Below are 12,338 nucleotides of genomic sequence, written 5' to 3'. Positions count from 1 at the left end.
AAACCAAGAAGCACTTCTGAAGGTCATAGTCCATGAACACAGGCTTAGTAAAAGACTGACACCTCATCATAGGACTGACTGTAGAACACTTTCTCTCCACACATACCTTATTGCTACGGAAAAGGCACATCCAGGAACAGAGTCAGTGAGTTTTAAGAAAAGTCATATTTTTAAAACATCTGCATAAAGGTACTATTAGACCAAAAAAAGTAACACAAAAAATCTGAGACAATAATTACTGACAATTTCCCAAAATGAATAATAGACACTAAGCCACAGATCTGGGATCTCAGAAAATACCAATTAGGTAAAATACCAAATTAACCAAAACCAGACATAACATATTCAAACCACAGAAAATCAGACAAAGCAATAATCTTCAAGGAAAACAAAGGGGTAAAATAAACATCTTAGCAATAGAGGAGAAAAATTATAATTACATTGGGCTTCTTTTCAGAAACCATGCAAATAAGAAGAGAATGGAGTGAAACATTTCAAGTATTAAAAGAAAAAAATCACCAAGCCAAAATTCTGTATTCAACAAAATTATTATTTGAAAGTAAAGGAGAAATAAAGACTCTTGACAAAAACAAAAACTGAGGGGAATTCTTGCCAGCAGAACTACTTTACAAGAAATATTCAAAGAAATTCTTCAAAAAGCAAAAAATATATATATAGGCAGAAATGTGGATTTACCTAATGAAAGGAAGAGTGGTAAAGAAGGAATAAATGAAGGTAAAATATTTTATTTTTCTCATTTTCAATTGATCCAACAGAAACCAGCTTGTTCAAAATAATAACAACAACAATGCATTCACCTACTAGAGCTCATGGATGGGGGAAGTGAATGCCAACAATTTTATAAGGAATGGGAGGGAGGAATTGGAGTGCTCTATTATAAGGTAGTTGTACCACCTGTGAAATGGTCTAGTATTATTTTAAAAAGGACTCAGTTGTTGCAGATGTATACTGACAACTCAAGGGCAATCATGAAAAATAAATTAAAAATTATAATTGATGTTTTAAGAGAGGAGAAAAGAAGGAATTATATAAAATGCTCAATTAAACCAAACAAGGTAGATAAAGAATGAAGACAAAAAAAAAAATAAACCCAAAGACAGAAAGAATGCAAGAAAAAGAAAGGAAAGAAATAAATACTTTCCATGTACAAGTAACACTGTTCTGCTCTCACCAACAAGGATTCAATTATTTTCATAATAATATGGCAAGTTTGTACTTTACATATTTTTATACCTAAAGTACCTAAAGCTAACTTTGAAGTAAACAATTTTGGGTGATTATACTTAGACATTTAAAAATAAGAGAAACTGTATTAACCTTCATTACCAAGAATGCTATACTTCATCTACATAAATGTAATTAACTATATGTATGTGTGTGTGTGTGTGTGTATATATGTAATATATACACACACACACAAATGTAATTACATACAGATAGGTAGATATGTCTGCAAAGAAATTTTTTAAATGTTTCCATCAAATTTATTAGGGCAATAGAGCATCAGTATAAGTAATAGCTAAACTGACAACGTTTGCTCATATTGTGTCATCATTTTATTAATACATATGTGGTAGGCAGAGTAATAACCCCCCAAAGATTTTCACTTCTTAATTCTTGGAATTAATTAATATGTTATTTTGCATGCCAAAAAGGCTGCAAATATGAGGAACTTAAGGATTTTGATATGGGGATATTATCCTGGAATATGCCTTCTCCCACTGGGTCCAACCTATGACAAGCCAATACAATGACAAGCAACTTTGTAAGTGAGACATGGAAGCTGGGGCAGAGCAAGAGGAGAAATAATGGTGGAGGAAGAATCCAGAGTGAAGCGATTGCTGGCATTCGAGACAGAGAAGGGGCCACCAACTACGGAATGCAGGTGGCCTACAGAAGCTGGAAAGGGCAATAAAGATTCCTCTAGAAATGCTAGAAGGAATGCAGTCCTGCCAACACTCATTTTAGCCCAGTGAGACCCATGTTGAGCTTCTGATGTCTAGAATTGCAAAATAATAAACTCATGCTATTTTAAGTTTAAGCTAAATTTGTGCTAGGTTTTTACAACAGGATACTGGTAGGATGCTAGTACCATATACATACATACATACATACATATATATATATATATATATATATATATATATATATATATGGAGATATATAGATATAGATATATCCATGAGGTAAATTCGTTTTAATTTTAGGTATAGAAAAGAAATTACCTCCTTTATAAGCTGTTACATCTTACATAAGGACTACTTACATGTTTATATTTGCACATTTTGGTCTGAGTTCCAAGAAGCCACATAAAAGTATGCATTTATCTTCAACTCTGATTTCCATTTTAATAATTTTTTCAACATCATCCCATTATTACATGACTTTCCTTTACAATGTCACTTACTGTATCTGCAGCTTAATAACTATATTACATTCTATTGTAGAAATAGGTGGATATGACTATCAAGAGTTTAAAAGAATAGACAATAATATGTGATTGATTTTATATATTTGGGTGAAGATAAAAGAATAAAATTTGACTGTCAGAGTTTGAGTGTAGATGATAATTTTCAAAGTTTTAAACTTCATAGATCAACTTTAAAGTTGGCCCTTGGTGTGCAAAATTGCAGCTTTATTTCTAACAGAATTCAACTTAGTCACATACTCCCATTTACATTGAAAGGAGGAAACACCTAATCAGTGAAGGTCACTTTCAGTCAGTTCAAGACTTAAGCAAAGCCAAACACAGGGCTCTTCCTTACCCCTCATTTGTATGAGGCAAGGGAAAGGGAGCTGATCATCTTGTTCTCAGGGGAGCGGTATCTCAGCTTGACGGAAATACTGGACGCACCTCCATGGTATCCACTCTAATTTACCAGGCAGTGTGACGGGTGGTCCCTTCTCAGTGTCCAGGTCCTTGAGGAGAATTCTGAGCCTGCCCACCTCATCACTTGGCTCCATTTTGTTTTTGTCTTTTTTTTTAGTTTCTTGCTTTGGATGTCTATGCCAAAACTTTGCTGTCATCCTTCACCTCACGTCGTTGTTTCCCTCAGATCAGGCACTGCTTCATGTTGTCCAGAACCTAGCTATGTTGTGCTGGTGTTCACAGGTGAGGACTGGGGTTAAGGGTAAACTTTGGAGACCTTTCCACATCATCAAAGCACTGGTGGTAGAAGGTGCTACTGGAGATGTAAGTATGTGTGAAACAGGAAAGGAGACACTTCAGTTCCTTTTTGTCTGCTCAGGATAGCAGGGAGCTCCCTGGCAGGCTGGAGGTGTGCCATTTTGGCATTCTCTTGCTCTTCCCTTCAACTAGTTTGTTTTGTTTCATTTTTATTTTTTAAATTTTTTTCTTGTTTTGTTTTTAAACATCTATGGTCTGAATTAGCCAGATTCTGGATCTTGAAATTTCAAGAGAGCCTTCTAAAATTAAAAAATAACAAAACAAAAGATCATTTCTCTTTCAAACAATTACTTTAAAAAATGCTTCAATTAAATATTTAGCAAAGGTGAATCTGAAACACAAATTGATCCTGCTCTCTGAAGACAGAGTAAAATTGAATCAATTGGTAGAAAGCTACGGAACAATTAGGAAAGCTGAAACTAGTGGAATTAAAATATAATAGCTAATATTTCAAGACTTGCATTTCAAGACCAACAGGAAGAGAGAAATCAAGGGATATACTTCTGTGAGGAAGAACATGAGGACTTTGTTCTGACATGTTCACTACAATATTGGAGAACTCAGTACGACAGAGCATTTTGTTTTCACCATATCACTGTATTTTTTTAATCTGGTCTTGCCACTTGCTATCTATGTGACCCTGCACAAGTTAATTAACATAAGCCTCAGTTTGTGGTTATGTGACTAGCCTTTGACCAAAGGGGTGTGAGAAAAGTAACAAAAAACACTTTCAGGAAGTGCCTTAAAAAGATGCTAGATGCTTATGCTTCTTTCCCCCTCACACTGTGAGGACACTCTCAGATACACCACAAGATGGCAATGGGAGCTATGTTCCATCATCTAAGAAGTGGGAGAGCAGCAGGACAGAAGACAGTCCTTGGATGACCTCATGGGGCAAACAGCTCTTCCACTACTGCACTCAGAGAGAGCGGACCTTTCTTTATGTTATGTGACCAGTTCAGCTTGTATCTGAAGCCCTTTCCCTTCTTAGTATCTAGAATTAGTCTTGGGAGGCAGAGCCAAATCTGAGAAAATCATGGTATGATCACAATTCATTCTTTCATTTTGATGGCTAATATTGAGTCCACATTTCCAAGGAATAAGCTCTCTCCCAAGACATTTCAATCTCTTATGCAATTTTCAGTGGCTCCAATAAAACAGTCAGATGTGACAGGTGTGTGGGTTCTCAACAAGAACCCCAGATACAACTTTAGAGTGGAGTAAAGATTACTATTAAGTTAGTTATTCTACTCCACCAAACATTTATTTCTTTTAATAACTGGGCCTAATGGCAAAAAGTTGAGTTTCCCTACTAAGTGGCTTTTAATCCACAAATGGGGTAACCCATTTGAAGGATCTGCCAGCTGATAAGTACATTAACCAAATTATGAACTCAAGAATAAAGGGCATACCAGGCAGACTTGTGAAGCCATTGGAACTAGTATAGGTGAAATCAGGCCAGGGCTTCTTTATCTCCTGACCTCCATAGACACCTTCTCCAGTAAAGGACATGATAGCCAGCTATAGCTCCAGCTATATTGTTGGCTTAGACACTTTATTTTTTAGCCCTGAAAATGTCTGTCTATAACCCTCTTCCCTGTGAACTTGTATTTATATTCATATGTCCATTTGTTCACAAAAGGATCAGGGAAATAATGATTATACATTCTTGTGCTGGCATTACAGGATATTTCCTCCTAGTGACCCAGCATTCTGTTCAGTTAGTGAGCTCTGGGTCTATGAACTGAATTATATCTATAAAAAAAGGTAAAGAATCACGATTTTTTGTTTAAGCTCTTGTCAGATACACATTCCAGATACAGAATATTTTTATCAAACTGAAAGTTTCCCCTGTGCCTCATTGTCCCACATCCAGAACCTATGAAACAATTGACCTGTTTTTGTTAACTCAGATTGTCTTAAAAAGAGCTTCATACAATATAATCATTCAGGCTTGGAATGGAACAGAATAGTTCAATCTTGGTAAGTGACCTCTTTCACTGAGGTCTTGAGATGCATGTATACTGTGAGGCATATTTACTAGTTCATTACTTTTATTGCTAAATAGTATTTCATTCCATTTCATGACTATCACAATTTACTAACTCATTCACCTGTTGGTGGACATTTGGGCTGTTTCTAGTTTTGATCGTTTTTATACAAAGTGGTTATAAACAATGGCCTTTTTCATATGACTTCAGCAAATACTTAACACTGGAATTTTAATTATTTTGACTATGAATATAAATTAATTATATTCATTTCTTATGTTGTACAGACATTTCAGATGGCAGAAATTGGGACTCTCACATGATGGGATGCATAAAGGAAAATAAATAACAGTGTAGTGTTAGGTGATTATTCATTGTTACCTGGTATAAGTCTTGCTGACCCCAAAATTATGTGTCAGAAGAGGAGACAAAGAAGTCAAGTTTGGTTAAATCTTGGTAAAGTGATGAATTTTTAGTGAAACAAGATAATTGCTGTCATTTTTAAAATGAAATGTGGTTATATTCTTATTCCAATAAATCAGTTAATGGTTCCTCTGGGTAGAGCAAAGAAATTTCTCAATTAATAATCTGATAGTGATAAGAAGAAGATCAAAGTTCTGAATATAGGTCTAGAATATATAGACCCTGTAGCTAAATCCTTGACCCAAGCATTGAGAGTAGCAGTATGGCTTAGTTATGCTTTCAAACATACTTCATATAGAATTTTAATGTACAATACAAATAAATATTCATCTTTTTAAATGCTCTGCATCTAGTGAGACTGAGTCTATAACAGTTGTTTTTATATATTCTTCATAATTATCATAGAATTTAACAACAATAATCTGGTTTTTTGTAAGTGTCCTCACATTTATCTAGGCTTCACATACTTTCAATATGTCTTTGACCTTTTCTATTTGACATGCAAAATGAGTGAGCTAATAATTTCACAGATTTAACTGATGCTTAATTTATTTTTGTCATCTGTATGACCAGATACCAATAAGATAGTGGTTATTCCACAGCAAGCAACATGTGGTTAAATATAACCTGCAAATAATTTTCATTTCTTTTTTTTTAAATCCCTTCATCTAAAATATACAAGAACTCTTAAAACTCATCAATAAAAAAGCACAATCCAATTAAAAAAGTCGGACCAAAGAATTTTAACAGATACCCCACCAAAGAAGATATACAGATATTTTTATTTAGTATATGAAAAGATGCTCCATACATCATTGGAGAAAGTTGAATTAAACCAACAAAGGAACATCACTATATAACCATTAGAATAGGCAAAAACCAGAATACTGGCAATACCAAATGCTGGTGAGGATGTGAAGCAAAAGAAATGCTCATTCATTGCTAGTCAGAATGCAAAATGGTACAGCCACACTGGAACACAGTCTGGGAGTTTCTTGCAGAATTAAATGTACCCTTCTTAACATACAATCCAGCAACTGTGGTAGTTGGTATTTACCCAAAGGAGTGAAAAACATGTCCACACACAAACTGGCATGCGGATACTTATAACAGCTTTATACGTAATTGGCAAAACCTAGCAGCAACTAAGAGGTCCTTCAGTAGGTGAGTGGATAAACTGTGTTTATACTCAATGTAATATTATTTTGTGCTAGAATGACATGAGTTACTGAGTCATGTACAGAGATACAGAAAATTTAAATGCTTATTACTAAGCAAAACAAGGCAATCTGAAAAGGCTACACACTGTATGGTTTCAACTGTATAACACTCTGAAAAAGGCAAAACTATGGAATAGTAAAAAGACCAGTAGTTGCCAGGGGATGGGGAGAGGAGGGATGAGTGAGTGGAACATAGAGATGAATACGGGCAGTGGAACCACTCAGTATAATACTGTAACAGTGGATACATATCATTATAAATTTGTCAAGACCCCATACAATGTACAAAACCAAGATTGAACCCTAATGCAGACTATGTATTTTGGATGATAAAGATGTTCCAGTGGAGGTTCATCAATTATAACTAACGTACCACTCTGCTGGGGGATATTGATGGGAGAGGCTATGCTGTGTAGGGGCAGAGAGTATATGGAAAATCTCTGTATCTTCCTCTCAATCTTGTTGTGAACTTAAAACTTCTCTCAAAAATTAAGTCTGTTAAAAAAAGCTTTCAAATAAAAAATTTTACCTTTAAAAAGAGTCACTGCATAAGCTGTATCACAAGGTAATATGATGTAAACATTTTTTTTCAAAGTGCTGCATAAATTAGTTCTAGTAGAAAAACACACATATTAGACATTTGTTCATTTAGCTCACCTCTTGAGGGGAATCTAATAACACCAGCACAGTTACAAAATGTAATTCCAGCAAATTCCCTGAGTTTAGGCAATAAGCCCCTCAGAAGTGAGAGCACACCTGAAGTGGTTGCTATGGGGAACCTGTCTAGTCACTGGTCAGCACTGCCTTATTAATTCTTGGAGGCTGTCAATTCAGTGTCTAGGTGCAGAAACAGGTGGTGGGAAAAAGCCAGTTTTGTTCAAACAATCTCATAAGATGTGATACAAGCTTTGTCACAGTCAGTCCAAAAAATAATAAAAAAAAAATCCACAAGTGCCAAATTCTTAAACTCAACATTTTCTCCTGATTAGATTCCTAAAATATATATCTTCAGTTGTTGCCTATTATTCCCAATTTCCATATCTGTTTCTTCCATTTTTATCCACATATTCATTACTTACCAATAGAAGAACTTAGTTTGTACAACATATAGTACAGGAATAGAAAAAAATGTACGAATACTTTCGAATACAAATGGAGAGATATGAATTCTACAAAGTTATGACTCAAAGACAAGCTGAATTATTGACATAAAAAATGTTGAGAAGATGAGGTTGTGTGAAAAAAAAGATTAAAGCATTTAGGAAGATAATAGTACATGAGGAGAGAAAAGACTTAGCAAAGAAAAGACATAGAGACAGCAAGTCTCCCTGTAATTGAAACCAGCAAATTGGTATAAAATTCATTGAAATATAAATTTCTTAAAATCTTGAAAGAGTTTGAAAAGGCTCTATGTTCTAAGTAAAAGGAATTTAGAGCAATGTACACTGAGGCCCTTACTTATTTCTCAATTTTAATAATAAAGAAATTATTTTTAGTTGTCCAGAAATAAGATAAACAAATCATCTACAATTAGTTAAAAAGAACTAATTTACATCATAAAAGAACATTAAAAATCAGAACAAAATGTAACAATATTGACAAGATTACCAGGGAAGTAAAGCTGAACTGAGAATATTATACACATCAAATTTTTCTTCATTGTTAAAGGCAGTGAGTAGACATTATAAAACATAAGAATGAAAGATAAAATCACCTGAATTCTTCTTTAAAAATATCAACTATGAAATCACACACAAACACAAAAAAATACAACATACAGTTTCAATATTTTCCTATAACTAATACAGCATCAGACTACATTTCAACCCCTGCCCTGTCCTCAGTCTATTCGGGAATCCAGTGAGGATCTGTCTGAATTTCCGTAGACCAACACTGGAAATGTGTTAAGTGCAAGCAAGTCACCATCACGGAGTTTATCATAAGGAGTAAAGGGAAAGCACACATTCAGGGAAGAGCACGATGGAGATGGAATATCTACACTTTAATACCTGTAACTGCGAAAAAGTCAAACTGACAGGGTGGAGAAGGAAAGACTCCCGGATGCAACAACTTCAAAACATGAGAAAAAAAAAAATCATAGCAATGGAAATGCACTTAGAAAACTCGGATTTTAACCAGCAGAGGTTTTGTCGTTAGTGTTTCCCAATCACGTGAGAGTATTGGCTGCAAACCTGTTTCATTTAGCCCTCTTGGCAATTTCATGCATTCGTCTGACTCAACGTTTACATTTTCCCTCTGTCCAGGGGCTTTGTTTCATATGGGGAGGATATCTGGAAAAGCAGGTGATTGATTTATACACACACACACGAAACTTTATCTTTAAAAATGCTTATCTTTAAATACAAAATTTTATCGTTAAAAATAGGCACTGTATAAGCTGTATTACAAGATATGATCTAAACAATTTTTTCAGAGTGCTGCATAAATTAGCTCTAGTAGAGCAACACACATATTAAACATCTGTTCAACTATATATAGTTTAATTATATATATAATTATATGGTATAATATATAATATATATAACAATATATTTAAAGAGAGATGAAATATATCAGCATGTATATTATATTTTTATCTATCATATAGTATCTATACGTATATATGGAGAGAGGTCTGTGCAGCAGGGGTCAGAGAGAGCTGTGGTACATTCAATATTTTCACCTTCAGGGAAGTTTTCTAGAGGAAGCAAATCATAAATGGAGAAGGCAATATAAATTATGTTGACTGTCATGAATCAACTATAAACAAAGAAGATGTCAGGGTTGGGCCAGTCATGTTTGACTCAGGGACCCCAAGGAGGACTGGGAGGGCTTTTTCCACTAGCCCTAGAATGAGAGGTAATATTTCATATAGGTAGTGATACAGTGGAGGGAAGGGATCAGAAAAGAGAAAGTAATACTAAAAGGCAAAAAATACATCTTTAGAGGAGGAAAAGCCAGTGATTTGTGAGTAAACTGAAAACACTAAATCAGATTACTGAACTTTAAAAAAATATATATCAGATGGTAAATTTTTTTAAAACTTGAATGAATTTCAAGACTAAAATTCTAAATGATGCAAAATGGAAAAATATTACAGGAATAAAGTCCCTTTTATGATGTGCCTTCTCGAAGGGATAAAAAGGCAATTTTATGAGAGCTGAAAGAGAAGAATTTTTAAAAAATTATCTCTCTTAGGGAATTTATGACTGGTGTTACTATAACTTAGTGATGTTACAGAGCTTTTGATTTAAAAAGAAAAGGATTAAGTTTAGAGTTAAAGTGGCACTACCCGGGAGTGTTTGACTAACTGGAGTTTATAAGTGAAACTATGACTAAACCTTGTTTTCTTTATTTGGGATTAAAATTAATTTGGGGATTAATTTGATAAAATAACATGTGTGTTTAGTATTCCAATGTTGTATGAGCAATGAAATAAATATATACAGGTTGCTGTTAATTTTATTAAACCCATTTAATGATAAATACCAGGTATGCTACAGAAGGGTGTCTGAATTCTAGTGGAGATAATAACAGTTTATCTCAAGTGAAAAATTGTGATTAAGAGTTAAGGACCTTTTCAATTGCTCATTAACATTTTTAATTGAGCTGATAACTCTCATATATTATGACACTATAATAATCACTCATTTTCCATGAATACAGTATCTCTAGAGTTATATAACATTAAAAGTTACTTTTAAAAATTTGTGAGTGAGGCTTATCAGATTCCTATGGTGTGAACATATTAAAGGTCATTTAGTTTTTTAAGTTGGCACACTTTCTGAGACAGATTAAAATGGCAGGATTGTCTCAGTAAATATAAGGCTCTTTCTATGTATGCTATTTTGTATCTAGAATTTGGATTGTATTCCAAAGACAATAGCTAACTACACTGAAAATTTGGATTCATTTTTGATAGGACTACCCAATTAAATATAAATTGTAGTATTATACTTAAGTTTGAGGATTCACTCGAAACACTTCATCATTTCTTTTCATGCTTAATTTGTTTCACCTCGTGTTAAATTCTGTGAGTTAACAAATAGATGTACATAGTAAAAAGTATAATCAAACAGCACAAAACAGTCCACGGTAAAAAGATATTCTTCATCTCAACTCTGCTTCCCAAACTCATGATCCCTAATTACCAGTTTCTGTTTTGCTCATTGGATTTTAAGATATAGCAATCCAAACACACTCATCTCTATGCCCTCTCTTTTTATTTTTTTGGTACATAATGTAAAATTTTCTATATCAGTACCTGCAAATCTGCCTCATTTTTCAAAAGCTAAATTGTATTGCATTGAATGGATGTACCATTGTTTATGCAATCGGTTTTCTAGAAAAAGATTTTCAAAATTTTGAATTAAAGTGATATTGTATGTCAGCATTTTCAGTGTAAGTTCCATGAAATATGCATTATCCTATTGAGAATATCCTCAGATAATTTTTGTATAATGCACATTTTGAACTACTTTTATTTTCAATAAAGCAAATCATTTAATTCTTCAGTCATCAGTTACACATTGTCCCTCACTGATCTAAGTAGTTCAGTTAAAAATCAGAGAATGTAAGAGAGATAATGTCCAGTCTGGTGACTCCCAAAATTACATTTTGTGGCATTAAAAGAAATGCTGAATAAAGCAAAAAAACATGCATTCCATTGCCTTTCTGGCTGGCATTTCTGCTCTCAATAAAAACTAGAAAATGATTGGAAGATTATTTTTCCAGCCTTCTTAACATGATATACAACCAAAACCATTCTAGTTGCACAGGAAATAAATTAATTCATTAATGTAACACTTTGCATGAAAGCTTAATCTTACCAAGAACCTCATTAGAAAAATAACACTATTTCTGAGTGGCTGTTTTACATGTTATTAATTTGTATGGGAGATAATAAATGTCGAGTTTCTTTTTCTGGGGTTATTGTCTGAATATAGTCAATTTCCCAAAATATATATATAAAGAGAGAAAAGAAACCTGAGAAGGAGTAAAACAAATCACCCAAATTTACGTATTTATTATCTCTAAACTCCCAATCCCACTGGATTGATAGTTAGTCGACATTTTACTAATGAGATTTAGAGATATTTTCTCCAACACCACACTTGATAAGTTCCAAAACAGAGATTCAAACTCAGATCTGTCTGTCTCTGATATATGGGAAGAACTTTAAGTTCTCCTATGAAGATGAAAGAGAAATCACAGTGTGATATAGCTAAACTCAGAGTAACAAAAATTTCCAAAGCCAATGTTCACACTTCAGTTTTCTTCTACATGCTTAAAATTTGAAATTTTATTTTATTACAAAGAAATAATAAATCATGAAGTTCATCTCTTTGTTGGAATGTAACATGGTCAAGTTCAACAGATCATAATGCATCATACATAAACTAAATAGCATAATTTCAGAAAATTAATAAAACACTGGTTTTTTATATAAATGCTATTCTTATCCACCTTTATTTGTGTATGCATTCTCTGGAGTGC

The sequence above is a fragment of the Manis javanica genome, chromosome 3 (assembly GCF_040802235.1).
Source record: "Manis javanica isolate MJ-LG chromosome 3, MJ_LKY, whole genome shotgun sequence".
Classification (NCBI taxonomy): domain Eukaryota; kingdom Metazoa; phylum Chordata; class Mammalia; order Pholidota; family Manidae; genus Manis; species Manis javanica.
This window is presented reverse-complemented; position numbering follows the sequence as displayed.